The sequence below is a fragment of the Pan troglodytes genome, chromosome 8, assembly GCF_028858775.2.
Source record: "Pan troglodytes isolate AG18354 chromosome 8, NHGRI_mPanTro3-v2.0_pri, whole genome shotgun sequence".
Classification (NCBI taxonomy): domain Eukaryota; kingdom Metazoa; phylum Chordata; class Mammalia; order Primates; family Hominidae; genus Pan; species Pan troglodytes.
The window spans coordinates 108,399,818-108,416,725 of record NC_072406.2 but is presented as its reverse complement, the minus strand read 5'-3'; the positions used below and the strand labels follow the sequence as shown (position 1 = coordinate 108,416,725).

Here is a 16,908-nt window from a genome sequence, read left to right as displayed (position 1 = left end):
CTTCTTACTATACTATAATTTTCTGAAGCTCTTTGCATCAGATGTTGAGCACTCTCCTTGATCTACTAGATTGGTCAATAATCTCCAAATCTGTGTCTTAACAAAAGTTTATTTGTTTATGCTACTTGGTGGAGAATTCTGCTCCATTTAAGACTCTTCAATATGAACAAATAGAATACAGGTGTTAGGAGCCAGACTACCTGAATTCAAAACCTAACCTTTCTTTGCTTTATTTCCCTTATCCCTGCAATGGGGGTTAGAATGATTTCTATCTTACAGGTGGCTATGAGGACTAAAGCACTTCAAAGACCACTGGCATGCAAGTTCCAAGAACTGTCCATTGCTATTGTAATAGTGCAGGTTTCTCCTTCTTCCCCCTTCCCTTCCCTGTGTTCCCATATACTTTGTAGGTAATCCTGTCACAGTCCTTCCCAATGGTCTTTTGCTTTCCCTAGACTCTTCCAAAAGTGGTGCCAGCCCGCTTAGGAAGAGCTGACACAGGAGGATCACTTGAGCCCAGTAGATCGAGGCTGCAAAGAGCCCTGTTCATGCCACTGCTCTCCAGCCTGGGTAACAGAGTGAGACCCTGTCTCAAAAAAGAAAACAAAACAAGACAAAAAAATAAAACAGACCTAAGACTCTAATGAGACCAGAGGGGTGTCCTGCAATGATTTATGGGAACACTGGTCCCATGAAGTGTTCCAGGCAAAACAAAAATTCTGCAGTGAATTAAGTGTAGGGAAACCAGAGAAACTCTATACAATGTGTGTTAGAACATTAAAGGTTTGTAATAAACTGTGTTCGCCCACTGTATTCTCAACATGCTTACCTTTTCTTTGTTTGTTTTGTAGAACACCTACAGCACCCTTTTGAATGCAACTGGAAGTATTGGTGCCTCAGGAGCTACACAAGCCTGAACCACCTGCTATTTACCAGATGTATGAGCTTGGGCCATTCCCTTACCCCATGGGGGGTTCGCAGCTTCCAACATGTAAAATAGCAGTCATAGTGCCAACTTCTTCACATTGTAAGTGATGAATAAGATAGCATGACAACTGCCTGCCTGGTCCACATGGGAGCTGGGCCACTGTTCTGTCCTCCCTTTCATGCTGCCACTCCCATGATGCTGGCAGATGTGACCAATGCTCCTGCCTGTTCAGGTGATGATGGCTATGAGGAAACAAAGAACACAGCTGCTCACTGGCTTCCATGCTGATGCTCCCAGGCAGCCACTTCTCCCCTTAGTTCGGGATTGTTTTTAAATTTTTTCCATTTTGGGTAATATTTAGTCTCCACATGATCATTCTTACAGATCTTTATTGAGTACAAGTGTATGGGGCAGGAAACAATGGGGAGGATTTTAGGTTTTCCATGGTTCAGTGGAGAAGCAGCCCTCTTCCCATCAGCAAACACTATTTTTATCCTTAGGAGTCCTGTTGTTATTCTCTGTGCACGTTGGAGGAAGTCAGTTTGAGAGAGAAAACTTCTGTTTCCGGCACTTTCATTTTCTTTTATATCAAATATCTTGTATCTTCTATTCATTTCAAGGTGTAGATCTGGGACCTGTGCCATCCTCAAATGTGTGGGCAGAGTTTTGTTTTGGTTTGGTTTTTCACCGAGCACCAGCTTCCTCTGTTGCCTGAACAGCTGTGTTTGGTTCTTGGCAGCAAGTGTCTTCTGGAGCTTAGAACTGCCTTGCTAGGAGCATGTGTAGAGTGTCTTGAATGAAAAATAAACCTTGGAAAATTTGTTTCTTGCCATTAAGAAGCATTTGGTAGCTATATATGTTGGGTGCCTAACAAGTACAAGAAATTTCTATATTTTAGTTATAACAGGGGTTCACCTTCATCTACAACGTGAGAAGTGATAGTTAGAACAATGGAACTGATGGACAACAGCAGCTTATTTGTGACTTCTAGTCTTTATTCCAAAATGTTTATTAAACTTAACTGTATACAAAATTATGGGTGACAGCATGAATATCAGGCATGGAGGGGAGAAAGTACAGGGATTTGCCTCAAGGACAAATTTGAATAAGACAGTTGGGATTTTATTTGCAAAGAGTTAGGAGCTGCTGAAGGTGTTTAAGCAAACACAGAAGGTGATCAAAATGGTGCCTTAGGGAAATTAATCAGGCAATAATGAATGGGGTGAATTGAAGAGGGAGAAAGAAGGGAAGGAATCAGGAGACAATTATAATAAGATATGACTTGGGGCCACTGGAGAGAATGAGAACAGAGCCTGAGTGAGATGATAGACGTTGTGCTGTGGATCAGTGGTTGGGGCCATGGCTCCTGGGTATCCGGGGGTAAAATCCTCCAGTCCTGCCAATATCCCATAACTTCCAAATCTTTATCTCTAGCCCATTTCTCTCTCTTCAGCACCAGGCCCGTTTACATTCCACTGAAAAATATTATTCAAAATGCCTGAAACAGAACTACTCATCATCACTCCCCAAACTGCTCCTTCACTTCTGTCACCAGATCCTTTTAATTCTTTTTCTTGACCGATAACGTCTCTAAGGTAAGCAGTTAAACACATCTTTCTCTCCTGCAGCTTATGAACTGACTGCAAAACAAGCATGGGTCAGTTGGCAGTGGGGTGCATGTGAATGTTTAGCAGCCGACTCGCAGAGTTCCAGAACATTTAGCCATGGGTTCTTGTGAGCTGGCAGCAGCTGACTCCAGCACACCACTGTGACCAGAGTCACAAGATCAGCTTTATTACTGGTAAACTGGAGAATGTGGCTTGATGCTTTAGCTCCAACCTTCCAGACATCTATTACTGAATTGAGAAGTTTATGATACAATAATACTATCATGACACACTGGTAATAATAGTCATCTCTAAAGATGTTAGGCTTTGTGAAATGCTTTACCATTTATCCTCACATTCTTCAGAAGGCCCTGGAAGATGTTTAACTTGCCCCCTTACACTCATCTGCTGGAGGAATTCAGAGGAGGGCAGGAAAGGGTGGCAGGAAGGGCACTCACATGAGAGGGAGCCTGTCAGGGGCCAGGAGGGCTGGAAGGATTTGAGCAGATGGGGGAAAAGGAGAGAAGTTAGGTTTGGAGCAGACCTCGGAGACCACCCAGAGCCTGAGTTGGCACTAAGAAGTCATGGGAGCTTCTGAGCAGGACAGTGGCAGGCCCGAGGCAGGGCCACAGAAGGCAGCCCTGCAGTGATGTGTATATACTGTGGTCCAAAACGGGATGCCTGGAAGGTGCAGAGAGCTGAAGCTGCTACTCCAGCTGGGTCACTATTGCAAATGGCCAGAAGAGAACCGTGGAAGCCTCAGCTGGGACCATTCATTCATTCAATGCATATTGACTGTGTGCCTACTATGTGCCAGGCACTTCTAGGCATTAATAATACAGAGTGAATAAAACAACCCCTGCCTCATGGGATTTACATACTTGTCTGTTACTAGAAGGAAACAGACAATAAATAAAATTATTCAAGAATCTCAAGCAGGCCAGATGGTGATAAATGCTGTAGAGAGAAATAAAGGGGACAGCACATGCCAGGGTTGGGATGGCAGTCTAAGATTATCCAATTAGGCTTTATTGAGGAGGTGACATTTTAGCAAAGATCTGAAAGAAACTAATGATGGTAGCGATGGAAACAGGCATAAATGTGCCAGACCAAGGAGGCACATCATAAAGAAATCATTGTAAAAGGAGAGAGGATGGGTACATCAAAAATCTCAGAAATCACACCTAAACAACTTATCCTGTAAAGTGGTGTTTGGGGAACAAACACCACTTGTTCCCCAAAAACTACTGGGAAAAAAAAAAGACTACCTTAAAAAAAAAATTGAGGCCAGGCTCATGCCTATAATCCCAGCATTTTGAGAGGCTGAGGTAGGAGGATCATTTGAGACCAGGAGTTCGAGACCAGCCTGGGCAACAAAACAGGACCCCATCTCTACAAAAATAAAAGTAAAAAAATTAGTTGAGTGTGGTGGTGCACGCCTGTCTTCGCAGCTACTCAGAAGGCTGAAGCAGGAGGATTGCTTGAACCCAGAAGGTTGAGGCTATAATGAGCCATGACTGTGCCATTGCACTCCAGCCTGGGTAACAGAGCCAGATCTGATTTCATAAATAAATAAATAAAGAGAGAGACAGACAGAATCTCACAATTATTTAGACAGTGAATTGGAAAACAATAGTTTTGGGTTATAAAACCAAAACTGTAAAATAGAATTAAACTAAACTTGAAATGTGTTTGACCTTTACGGTTTGAAAAGAGTCAGCTAAATATTTCAGCTATTCTTTACTGGATCTTATGGAGGACATTTTATGCTATAGTAGTATTTGTAGTGTTTATAACACTAGGGGATTGAGATGGTCTTATCAGAGTGAAATGAATAGCAAATAGAGACTGATCATAACAATACACTTCAGATTCCCCAGTTACTCCCAGTGCCTTAGTAATGTACCTTTTTCCCTCGTGCTATAAACATTTATCCTTGGCCCAGGCACAGCGGCTTACACCTGTAATCCCAGCACTTTGGGAGGCCGAGGCAGGAGGATCAACTGAGGTCAGGAGTTTGAGACCAGCCTGACCTACATGGTGAAACCCTGTCTCTACTAAAAATACAAAAATTAGCTGAGCATAGTGGCACACACCTGTAATCTCAGCTACTCAGGAGGCTGAGGCAGGAGAATCACTTGAACCTGGGAGGCAGACCTTGCACTGAGCCGAGATCGCACTGCTGTACTCCAGCCTGAGCAACAGAGCAAGACTCCGTCTCAAAGAAAAAAAAGCAAAACAACAACAACCAAAAACACATTTATCTTCAAGGTCACAGATCTCCCTCTGTAGTGGATGCTGTGGTGAGCTGCCCAGAGACCCCTTCAGGATGGAGTCACCATTCCTTTTGCTACTGACAATGGCAGAGCTGATGGCTCACTGACAAAGAGAGACACTTGCCTAAGGACAGACCCCTCCACTTATTGGTCAATGATCGGGGGAAGGTTACAAAGGTCAGGTCATCTCATTTCAAGGGGTGACAACTCTGAAGGGCCAGCCTAACTCTAGAGCATCCTATTAGATTGGCTGAGATCTGTACTACAATCAAATAGTGGTTCAACTCTTTCTCTGCCCAATCTACTCCTTCATGCTCCCATAGATGATGATCCCAAGGGCATCCCCAATAGACTTCTGCACACAAATTCCCATCTCAGGGCTGGCTTCCTGGGAACTCACCTTAATAACACATTGTTGATACTTACCCTGTTTCAATTACCTTCTGCCCCTGACCACCTTCCTTTATGTAGACAAGTATGGCTCGTCTTCCCATTTAGAGTGTAACCTTCTTTGTATGTCTTAGAGGGCTTAGCACATGTCTTTGTACATAGATGACAGCCCAAAGTATAGGCCGTGAACACCATTCCTCTTCCATCCAGAGAGACCAGTGAGAATTCTGTCAGTGACACACCCCTAATGCATAGAAGGGGAGAGCTCAGGCCCACAAGTGTTTGTGCCAAACCATTTATCTAAAGCTGGTTTTGCTGGGGATGCAGCCAAAACCCTCTCTTATTCTTTGCCAGGAAGTGAAAGTCTTTCATCACCACCTGGGAGGAAAAGGGGTTCAACGGCCCAGCAGAAACAATGTCACATCGTGAATTTGGTACCAAACTCAGCTCTCAATGCAACGAATTTGAGATTTATTTTAAACGTGTGTTTCTCAAAGAGAATAATTTGATGGGGGTAGGGGGAAGTAGGAACTCACTTTCAACATAGTAATCTTTTTTTATAAAGCTCTGTGTGTAATTGTTTACTTTTTAAAAATAACAAAATCTCATATTCAATATTTTTAAATTGTGGAGGTAATAGTTTATAATTAGGTGCTAAATGGTGTGATTATATTTAACTGAAATGTTTTAACTTGGTGAAAAAGGGCCTAGCTCCTTTCCAAAGCTTCTGAGAGAGCAGGTTAGTTATTCCCAGAGGAAGTAAACCTATGTACTACTAGTAAATCTCAGCTCTATTAGAAAGGGCAGAAGAGTGTCCAACAGAAAGAACTTCTACTGGAGGAAGAGGTTTGCCTTAGATAACTTAGGAGGAGGGCACAGGGAGAGAAGGGGAAGAGTGCCAGGAAAATCCAAGAGGAGGCTGGCAGCTCTTAGAGGAAAACTAGGTAAATTCCACACATTGGAGTCTCCCAGATCACCAGGGTGTCTTAGTCACTTCGGGATGCTGTAACAAAATTACCAGAGAAGTTTATTTCTCTCCATTCTAGAGTCTGGGAAATCCAACATCAAGGTGCCAGCTGAAAAGTTTCCTGGTGAGGGCACTAGCTCTGGTTTGCAGATGGCCACCTTCTTGCTGTATCCTCACATGGTGGGGAACGAGATCATCTCTCTCGTGTTTCTTCCTTTAAGGGCACTAATCCCGTTCAGGAGGGCTCCACACTCATGTCCTAATTACTCCCAAAGGTATAACTCCAAATACACCTAATCTTAAATGGGGGATTAAGGCAAAAACATGTGAATTTGTGGATGAAACAAACATTCAGCCCAGAGCAATGGATACAAAGCAAAAACAAACAAACAAAAAACCAGTTTGCCTGTTACATGAATACATTGTTATATAAATATTTGTTCTCTGTGTAGAACTTTGGTTCACAACCCTGGCTACACAATAAACTACCTGAGTTTTTAAAATATCAGTGAACAGGCTCCATTGCACACTAATAGAATCTGAATCCCAAAGGGTGGGGGTGGGGGTGAGTATTCATGTTTTTTACAAACTCCATAGTTATCCTCCTGTGCCACTGACCTTGAAAAACCACTGGTTTAGAATATTTGTTGAGCACGGCTGAGATGGATAACTCCAGTTGTCCTCCTTCATGTAAAGCTAAAAAGATAGAGAGGCATAGACTCCTTCCCTACTCTCTATTGATATTTGGGTTTGTTAAATGAAACAACTACTTTTAATTGGTGGGGCATTTTCCTCTATAGTCTGGACAACTCAAACTTGCACCACAAAGCCCTTGCCAGATGGCAGAAAGCAGGGCATTGGAAGGTATTTCCTCCCTGTTGAGTACCAGCTCCACTTCACCAGCCAACCCATGAGACAGTGTTCTACAATGCCACAAAGACAAATAGCCACATGCGTCTCCCATGCACCCGGATACCATCTTGAAGGGAAGGGACAGAACTTTGAAAGATATTACATTTCCTGAAGTTATCAAAGCGAAGAAAACTGAATTATCTGATGGGACAGTTAAAACTATCGGATTGGACTGAAATGGCAAGATGGAACTAAGCTTTAGTTCTTTTCCCACATCCCAGCAAGAAGAAAGTAAATCAGCTCTTCTATAGACAAAATAACAAAGCTCACATTTTCTCTATATACATAAGGAAAGGTAAGGGATTTTGGACCCTGAAACATGAGTTTATGAATATACACATGCGTACATCCATTTGCATGTGCATATGTGGATATGCACATTCACGCACTGTAGACCAAGGCAGAGAAAACTAGGACTTAAGAGTGCAGCCAACAGTGGGCTGCACCTGGCGTGTTCTGGGATTCTGGTGGCAGAGAAGGAATACCGGCTTCTTGGGAGCAAATCCTGACATACAAGTGTGGGAAATGCGGCAAAATGAAACTTGTTGAGCGCTGTTGACAAGACAATTTTTCTGGGAACTAGTGCAGTCATTCAGTGAGCCGGCCAGACAGAGCAGAGTTCATTTCAGATGTTTCTATTGTCCCAGACATGGGAGTTCTACTTGTCACCATTTGGTGTCAGTATTTTCTATCCTAAAAGTCCTCTGGGTTATAAAGCAAAGGCCCTGTTGGAGAAAGTCTGGAGTATTTTACTGTGAATAACTAACTTTATTTCAGAAAATTTTAATATTCCTTTTAGCCTTCACTGCTTTGTTTTCTGCTTTGTAATGGTTTTTCTTTGTGCAGAAAAAAGGCAGCATTCTCTTTATCTGCAAAGGCAAACATCAGAATTACACCATTCATTCATTTGACCAACAAATCTTGAGGACCAGCATCTTGTAACACAAGTCCCTCCACCTACAGAGCTTTTTGGATTCTAGAGGGCAGCATGCTCAGGGCAGAGGCAGCTGTTGGAGGCAGCAGTTCTGTAGAAAGAAAGGCTAGCCCTGGCTTTGAGCCTGGTTTTGCCACTTAGCAGCTATGTGGCTGTGGGCAATAAACTTAACCTCTCTGAGCTGCAGTCTCTTCATACATAAAACATACATAATAAACACTTTTCTTCCAATTTTATCATGAAAATTAAAGAAGTTGAGGGATGCGTAGGCAGAGCACAGGGGATGTTTAGGGCAGTGAAGCTACTCTGTATGACACTTATAATGGTCATTATACGTTTACCCAAACCCATAGAGCATACAACACCAAAAGCGAACCCTCCTGTGTAAACTACAGAATTTGGGTGGCAATGATGTATCAGCGTAGGTTCACCGGTTGTAACAAATGTACCACTCTGGTGGGGGACGTTGGGAATGGGGGAGGCTATGCATTTGTAAGGGCACAAGGTGTGTGATATATCTCTTTACCTTCTGCTCAATTTTGCCGTGAACCTAAAACTGCTCTAAAAAATAAGTCTGTTTTTAAAAATTGAATGTGTTACAATGGTATGTTTGTTGCAGAACTATTCACAACAGGAAAGATATGAAATCAACCTAAGTGTTCATCAATGGATGATTGGTTAAAGAAAATGTGATATATATTATATATACAATGGAGTACTACTCAGCCACGAAAAAAAGAATGAAATTATGTCTCTTGCAGCAACATGGATGGAACTGGAAGCCACTATCTTAAGTGAATAACTCAGAAACAGAAAGTCAGATACTGCATGTTCTCACTTATAAGTGGGAGCTAAATCTTGTGTACACATGGACCTAAAGAGTGAAATAATAGACATTGGATACTTGGAAGGGTGTGGGACAGAGGGGGAGATATTATAAAATTACTGAATGAGTACAATATATACTATTCAGGTAATGGCTACACTAAAAGCCTGGGCTTTTTATAACTATTATATCCATGTAACAAAACAACACTTACACCCCCTAAATCTATAGAAAAATTTAAATATTAAAAATGGAAAATGTTACTTGCATTCATAGGTACATATTATATAGCTGTTTAATGTGTAGGTAGAGGCTGCTCTGGTTGTGTAGTCTTCCAGCTCTGGACTGTGCCAATAGCATGGGGTTTGGAGTCAAATCCAAGTTCTATCATTTACACTTGATGGCATTTTGATGACAGATAATTTGCTTAAATCCTCTATATGTGCATTTAAATTTGTATAGCTATTGCCAATCTGCAAATTGCTCTCCATTGACAATGTACCAGTTTACACTCAGATTACACACCGGAGAGGTGATGGGCCTGTTGTCTCACGCTCATCACACATGGTGTACTGTCAAACTTTGGGTTGCTTGCAAATATGAAATGTAGAAGAAGCTATCCCAGTGGAGTTTTCATTTGCTTTTTCTTCAATATGAGTGAGGTTGTGCATCTTTTCATCTATTTGAGGGCTACGAGTATTTCTATAAACCATCCTTTCTATCTTTTGCTTATTTTTTATTGGGTGTGTGTGTTTCCTTATTGATTTGTGTGATTTGCTTATATATGACAAAATTAGTCTTCTTCCTGCGTATAGGTTTCAAATACTTCCCCCGATTTGTTTTCTGATTTCTGACTTGGTTAATGGTGGTGACTTTTAAACATGCAGATCTTTTAAATGTAGTCAAATATATCAATCTTATTCTTTATGGCTTCTCTGTTTGTGTCATACTTAGCCCTTTCCAACTCAGAGATTCTAAACCCTAAGCAGCAGCGGGTGGGATGGGGTGGAGTGGGATGGTGAGGGATGGGAATGATGTTCTCTTCTAGGTTTTTTAGGGATTTATTTTCACATTTAAATCTTTAATCCACTGGAATTTATTTTTGTGTAACAAGTGAGGTATTGGATCCAAGTTTCTCTTCCCCCAAGTAGCTTCCTACTTGTCCTAGATTCTTTTATTAAATAATCCATATTTTCTCCACTTATTTAAAACCTAGTTAACTTTTGAAAGAATACACGAAGGTCCATGACTTCTAAATTTGGCAGCAGGAGGATGTCTAAGCTGCAGAATGTTAGAGGAGGCTCTTAGCTCTTTCTGAATTGTATCTGTTGTTATTTGGAAAAAGAAGAAATAAAAGTGCATTGATCTGAAAATTCAATTCAACAAATAGCTGTGTGGGAGAGTGGAAAGAACACAGGCTCTTAAGTTAGAAAACCTGACTTCACTTCTCATATTCACTAATTGTGGGGAAGTCATGCAACTGCTGTGTGCCTCAGCTTTCGCCTCTGTAAAAATGGACCTAATAATGGCATCTATGCCATAATATGCTGTGCAGTTAAAGTGCATTGGTGCTTTGTAAACTGTACAGGACTACAGGCACATGAGTTGTTATCTGAATTTTTACAAGGTGGTACAGCATTGCCAGTTAACTTATACAACACAATTCTAGATTTGTGAATGTTTCACCATTCTTGAAATCCTTTCAGCTTCTTTGAAGATGATTAGCTTCTTTCTCCTTGCTGGGGAGTATTCTGGGTTTGCTATTTTTAGTTTGCTTAAATGTGTTTTCTGACAGCATCTGAGTGGCAGTGGGGGGTTGGTAGGAAAGGAAGAGGTGACCGGGAAGTTACAATCATCCACTGGGTTTCGAGGGAGAGGGAGCTGAGGCCGCACCTGGAAGAATGATCTGGAAGGAGGTAGAAAATAGGAAACCATAGGGAGAGTGAATTAGCTTATTTAGAATCTTGTATATATAATGATTACCTAGTTAAACTTTTGTTTTATAATTTATAGCAAAGTTTTGTGGACAGTACAGAACAATGGTGAGAGTCAGTTAATGCAGTGATCGAATCACAATCCCTCTTCTTATTAATAGTTATTTAACCTCTCCAAAGCCTTTTTCTCATCTGTGCCCAAGGGATTATAAAGATTGAATGAGACAACATTCATTTCTCATGCTCATGTGACTCTAGATAGGTTGGAGTGGGCAATTGAGAACAAAGTGTAAATTCATGATGGTGACTTGTGTTTCCCCTTGGGAGATGCAGTAGAAACCGTCTGCAATCGAGAGGTGCAACTGGAATCTGGACACTCACTCTTCCCCATCCCATAGACAAATGCTCTACCTCACTTCAAAGGCAACAGAAGCCTAGGAGGAAGAAGACGCCTCTAATACCCTGTCAAGTTTGCAAGAAAGGATATGGGATGATGACTCCATTATCACAGGGGAAGGAAAAGTGTCCAGATGACAAGGGGTGGGGACAATGAGTGGGGGCTTAAGGGGGAGGGGGCATCCATGGGACCAGCAGAAGGATTGGGAGAAAGTGAAAACAGATATGTGTCACTAATTGAAGAAAAATGTGACTGTGATTTAATTTGTTGGAACCAGAAAAACCTGCTCTTCAGAGTTCTCTTCTGCAAGCCTGGCCTTATCAATACATCAATCTGGTCATCCATCCATCACATGGTGGCTGCTGTCAATCATGGTTCCCTGCGCTGGAGCCCTCCACACACAGTATTACAAATGCTCCCAGCCCTGAGGGAAAGGTGGCTCTAAAATTCCTTTTCTGTTGAGCACATTTTGCGTATGCTTATTAAGTTTTAAAAATTTGAAAACAAGTTACCCAAAACACCCCACTCATCAGTTGGTCATGGTGCTGTAACGAATTACAACAATATTTTCTCTCTGTCAATGATGGTAAGTGAATTCTCAGGAAGTATACTGGAAACCAGCACAGGATACTTTGGCCTTTTTGATGGGGGTCACGTGATTTAATTTTCATGGTGAATTTTGGTTAATTCTATACTAGTCTAGAGAATTGTACGTGTGTCCGTGTGTGTGTGCTCTCATGAATAAAAACCCACCCACAGAGCCCGCTCCATGGACCTGGACCTGTGCAGTCACAGAGGGCCCTACATTCAGAAGACTCTCACCTTGTCTCACAATTTGAAGAAGGGGACTCACATCTTCATTTTGCACTGGATCTCACAACATACACAGCCAGTCCTGCTCTCCATGAAATATTGGACTTTGTTCAAAAACACAAGCAAGTTTTTATGTTTTAATTTAATTTAATTTATTTATTTATTTAGAGATGAAGTTTCGCTGTGGAGTGCAGTGGCCTGATCTCGGCTCACTGCAACCTCTGCCTCCTGGGTTCAAGTGATTCTCCTGCCTCAGCCTCCCGAGTAGCTGGGATTACAGGCGCCTGCCACCAGGCCCGGCTTATTTTTTGTATTTTTAGTAAAGATGTGGTTTCATCATGTTGGCCAGGCTGGTCTCGAACTCCTAACCTCAGGTGATCCACCCACCTCGGCCTCCCAAAGTGCTGGGATTACAGGCATGAGCCACCATGCCTGGCCACAAGCAAGTTTTAAAAAATTTGATAGTTATCAGTATTATTAAAATACCTACCATTCAGGGATATAGAAAAATCATATACCAATGCACACAGGGAAAAATGCTTCATCATGCCAGTATACACAAACGTCATGAATCTTGAAAGAACAGCAGTAAAGAAATGGTTTTGTTTTGAAAGGATAAAAAAACTATAGTTAATTTTTTTTTGTTTGGGAGTATTAATTCTCACTATATCATATCCTGCTGTTAGAGGAAGTGAGAGAGAAATGAAAAGACTGAGAACAGAAGATCAGTCAAGGGTGTAGAAAAGAAACAGGAATCAAGGAGTGGGAGATTGAAACGAATCAAGCACTAAGCCCTGTCGTCTTCTTTTGATGCAAAAAAGCAATTTGCATGGTCACTCCTTCTGATGGGGTCACCCTGATACTGATTTATCGGGGACACAGTTTATGTACTATCTTCACAGCATGCTTTTAAAATTTTTGTTCATCTGGGCTTGCTTTGAAAGAGACTAGAAACCTCACCGTGGAGATCTCTTTGGGTTGCTGGACTCAAAGTAAAACCAAGCTGTGCAGGAGGCTTTGATCTCTGAACTTTCCCTATGGTTGCAGGCTTGCCTTAATCTGTAATAATAAAGTTTTAAAAATAAGTTAACCTCTTTTCTTATATTGTGCAAATATATCTTTCTCCACTAAAGTTTCAGTGTTGCTTTTCTTTTGTGGCCCCTGCCATTTCTTTCACCTTTTCTTTTAAACAGATACATGTTCACTAAAAAAAAAGACTCTGTTGCTTTAAGAAGAAAAAAGTTACACTCGGTCAGTCTGAAAATGCAACACCTGGCACCCATATTTAGAAATGTTAAAACACACACACATACATACACACACACATTAGCCTTTGGCACTGAACTGTGCAAAACATTACAGGAAGCTCATTGCTTAAGGGCAGTTGAGTTTAATCATTTATTTGTAAGTCAGTTGTTTGGTACTTAAAAGCACTTTTTCCCATAGAAGCAAAGCTATAAACGGTGTTTTGGTCCCCAGGCTCAAAAGACTGTTGGAGAAACGTCTGCCCTGGAGATGAAAATAGAAAATGATTCTGTGCTGATACAGTAATTGAGCCAAAAAGAAAAGCTAACAAAGCAAGGAATGGTTGGCCTTGAATGCTTATACTGGAAGAGGAATGGATTTCACCTGATGTCGTGGTGGAGGCAGCTGGGGATTTCCAAGGTGCCTGTGGGTCTTTCCAATGGCCCAGGCTCTTTGTGTGTTCAGTTTAAAGCCTGGGCATGTTCTTCATCCTCCACACCAGTCTGCATTCAGCAGTGCTTTTGTGTCGCTCCCGTGTTTGGGTTCTATTTTGGCTCAGAATGGTAAAGAGAGTGAGAGAGGAAGGGAAATCTTTCTAGGGTGTCTAGGGTGTTGGAAAAAGGGTGGAGTAAAGGAACCCAGGTGACCTTGTGGTACCTTAGCTCTGTGTTCCTTTGGAATGGAACATCTTCTCTGTGCTCCTCTAGCCACACAGGAAACCTCCTATTTGGATGTAAAGGTCCAGCTCACTTATGTCCTCTTCTCTGGGAGTCTGTCCCTAATTTTCTGAACTTCCCCAGTGCAGCTTTTCCATATGTCTGTGAAAGCACACTTTACATCATTTGGTTATTATTTATTTGTATATGTCTCCTCCATTTGACTAGGAACCCCTCAAAAGGAAGAAATAAATTCATTTTTAAAAAAATCTCAGGAACCTACACAACCTATAAATGCATGCTCCATTCATCTAAGTTGGAGCCAAGCTGTGAGCATGAAAAAAAAAACAGGCCTGAGGGAGAAGAGAGCGGGGACATCATCCCACCAAAAAGAGAGGTTGGGGGTTATGGGGAAGAGATCTGCACCAGAACCTGCCCATCTCACCCCATTTACCAGAGCTTCATTGGTCCAGAACCACATGCCTCTTATCAATGAGGAATGAAAGAAGGAGCCCTTGAGACCATGTGTAAGCTACTGCTTGACAACTATGGTGGATATACTTTGACGTTTCCCCAGCAGCCATTTTTCCCTTCTTCCGGTGACATCTCCTGATAGTCATGGAGTGATCACCCTAAATATAGAGGCTTGGGTGTGTACTAACCTAGCTCTAGGATGGAGGATAGGGTATTACTTTCCCTCTGGCTTTGGTGTTTGGCTCAGAGATGGAAAGACAGACAAAATATCCAATCAGGGTGAATCTCATTACTTTTGAGGGTGCCATCTTTATCCTGCTGTACTTGAACCTGAGGGGCTGTGAGTCCGGGGCAGCTGGAATGGTGGTGGTGAATATTTAACAACTGGCTCTCAAAAAACAACTCTGATTTGTAGCATTTGCCAATTCGTGTGGTGGAAACACTTCCATCATGCTGATTTCAAGCTCTAACATAATGTTGCTGACCATTATAGTATTTCCATTGTAGACATAAGTACAATAGATGAAACTCACCTCAAGAGCATAGAAAATATAAAATGTAAAATAGGAAGACATGAATTTTGAGTATTTATAGCATTTTAAAAATATAATTTATTGAATTATAATCTTATATGATTTACTGTTTTCAAATAATGGCTGTGTTAACAATAGATTCACAAACTTTCTGCAAATTTAACAATTTTCTCTGAATAGTTGATATGAGCTAGATCCAGCAGCACACTGAGCCAGAGCCAGCTGGCCACCTTTAAGGAATAAATTAGCTACGACTCACAGAGAGTGAAAAAAATGGTCCTAGCCATAGCGTTTGGTTCCTAAACTCTGCAGCCTGCTCAGATGCAGCACATTTGGATATACCAACAATTTCCTTTCTTTTTTAATCCAGCCTGAGTTGGGCTTTCTGTTACTTGCAGTTAAAAGAGTCCTAAATGAAACACAAATATTTTTTATATGTTTGACATTTGTAAGTAAAACTACCATCTTACAGTATATAGCGGGTTTGATGCAGGACAGGCAAGCCCTCAAATTGGGGCTTAGCCTGGGAGCCTTCTTGGCATCACCTAGGAAAGAATTCAAGGGTGAGCCAGTGGTGTTAAACTGCAACTTTTATTGAAGCAGCGGTGTACAGCAGCAGCAGAGGTTCTATGCCATAGGCAGTGTGCCCAGAGCATCAGCTCAGAGATAGTGCAGCATTCATATTTATGCCCACTTTTAGGGGCGGTTTATGCAGAAATTTCTAGGATGAGGATGGTAACTTCCAGGTTGTCAGGTCATTGCCATGGAAAGGGGCAGTAACCTTTGAGTGTTGCCATGGCAACTGTAAACTGACACAGCACACTGTTGGGCGTGCCTTAGCGGGAGGTGCTTCTGCCACTCACCTGTTTTAGCTAGTCCCTCAATTTGGTCTGGTGTCAGAGCCCCGCCTCCAGGGTCCAGTCCCACTTCCTACCCCAGGTTGAATGATAGTCCTCCAAAAGATAAGTCTACTGCCTAACACTTAGAACCTGTGAATGTGACATTTTTTGGAAAGCGAGTATTTGCAGATTTGATTATATTAAGGATGCCAATTTGAGATTATCCTGGATTAAGTGGGTGGGCCCTAAATTCAGTAACAAGTGTCCTGATAAGCAACACAGAGGAGAGACTTGGAAAGAAGTGAGAAGACCATGTAAAGACAGAGGCAGGGATTTGAGGTATGCAGCCACAAGCCAAGGAGTGGCTGGAGCCACAAGGAGCTGGAAGAGACAAAGAAGGATTCTTCTCCAGAGCCTTTGGAGGAAGCATGGCCCTACTGACACCTTGATTTCAGACTTCTGGTCTCCAGAACTGTGAGACAATAAATTTCTGTTTTTTTAAGTCACCATATCTGTGGTCATTTGTTATGGCAGCTGTAAGGAACTTATACAAAGCGGTTATATTTTACCTGTACACAAAGTATGTTTCCAATTTTTACTGTAATTTAAAAATAAATCCAAAGATCTTAAGATTTTAAGATTCTTTAAATTTAGGAACATTTTTTAAGTGGATATGATAATCACCCAGAGAGAATCACACTTAGACTTAATGTATCAGTGTGTTTTCCTTTGTGTTTGTGTGTGAGATTATAAAACCTGAATCAAACTATGTGGACAGTTTCAGGCCCTGTCCTTTTTTTTTTTTTTTTTTTTTTTTTTTTTGGTCCATTGTAAAGATTTTCCTATATGGTTATAGATTATTTGAAAACACTGTTTTTAATGGCTGCAGAGCATTCCACTTATGGCTATATCATAATTTATGAAGTTATTATATTATTGTTGAATGTTTACATCGTTTCTAATTCTATACTGGTATAAATAATTCTACACTTAGGAAAAATTAATAAAATTTTATATTTTTCTTTTAAGCATATGAACATTTTAAGAATCCTGATACCTAGAACCAAACTGCCTTCTAGGAAGTTTCTATCAATTTGTTGTCCTGTCAGTGGCAAGAGCACCCATTTAACAATGCCTTTGCCAAACCTGAATTTTATAACTTTTTAAAAGCTTACTT

General features: G+C 41.3%; 1 long non-coding RNA gene across 2 annotated transcripts in view; it reads left to right on the top strand.

Moving 5' to 3' along the window:
* The window catches only part of LOC104008267 (uncharacterized), a 35,761-nt gene extending 19,524 nt beyond the window's left edge, over positions 1-16,237 (top strand). For both annotated transcript variants that reach the window (XR_682788.5, XR_010146657.1), the window contains exon 2: positions 852-16,237. This is a non-coding gene — a long non-coding RNA (uncharacterized LOC104008267). The remainder of the gene's footprint in view (positions 1-851) is intronic.
* The last annotated feature ends 671 nt before the right edge of the window (positions 16,238-16,908 follow it).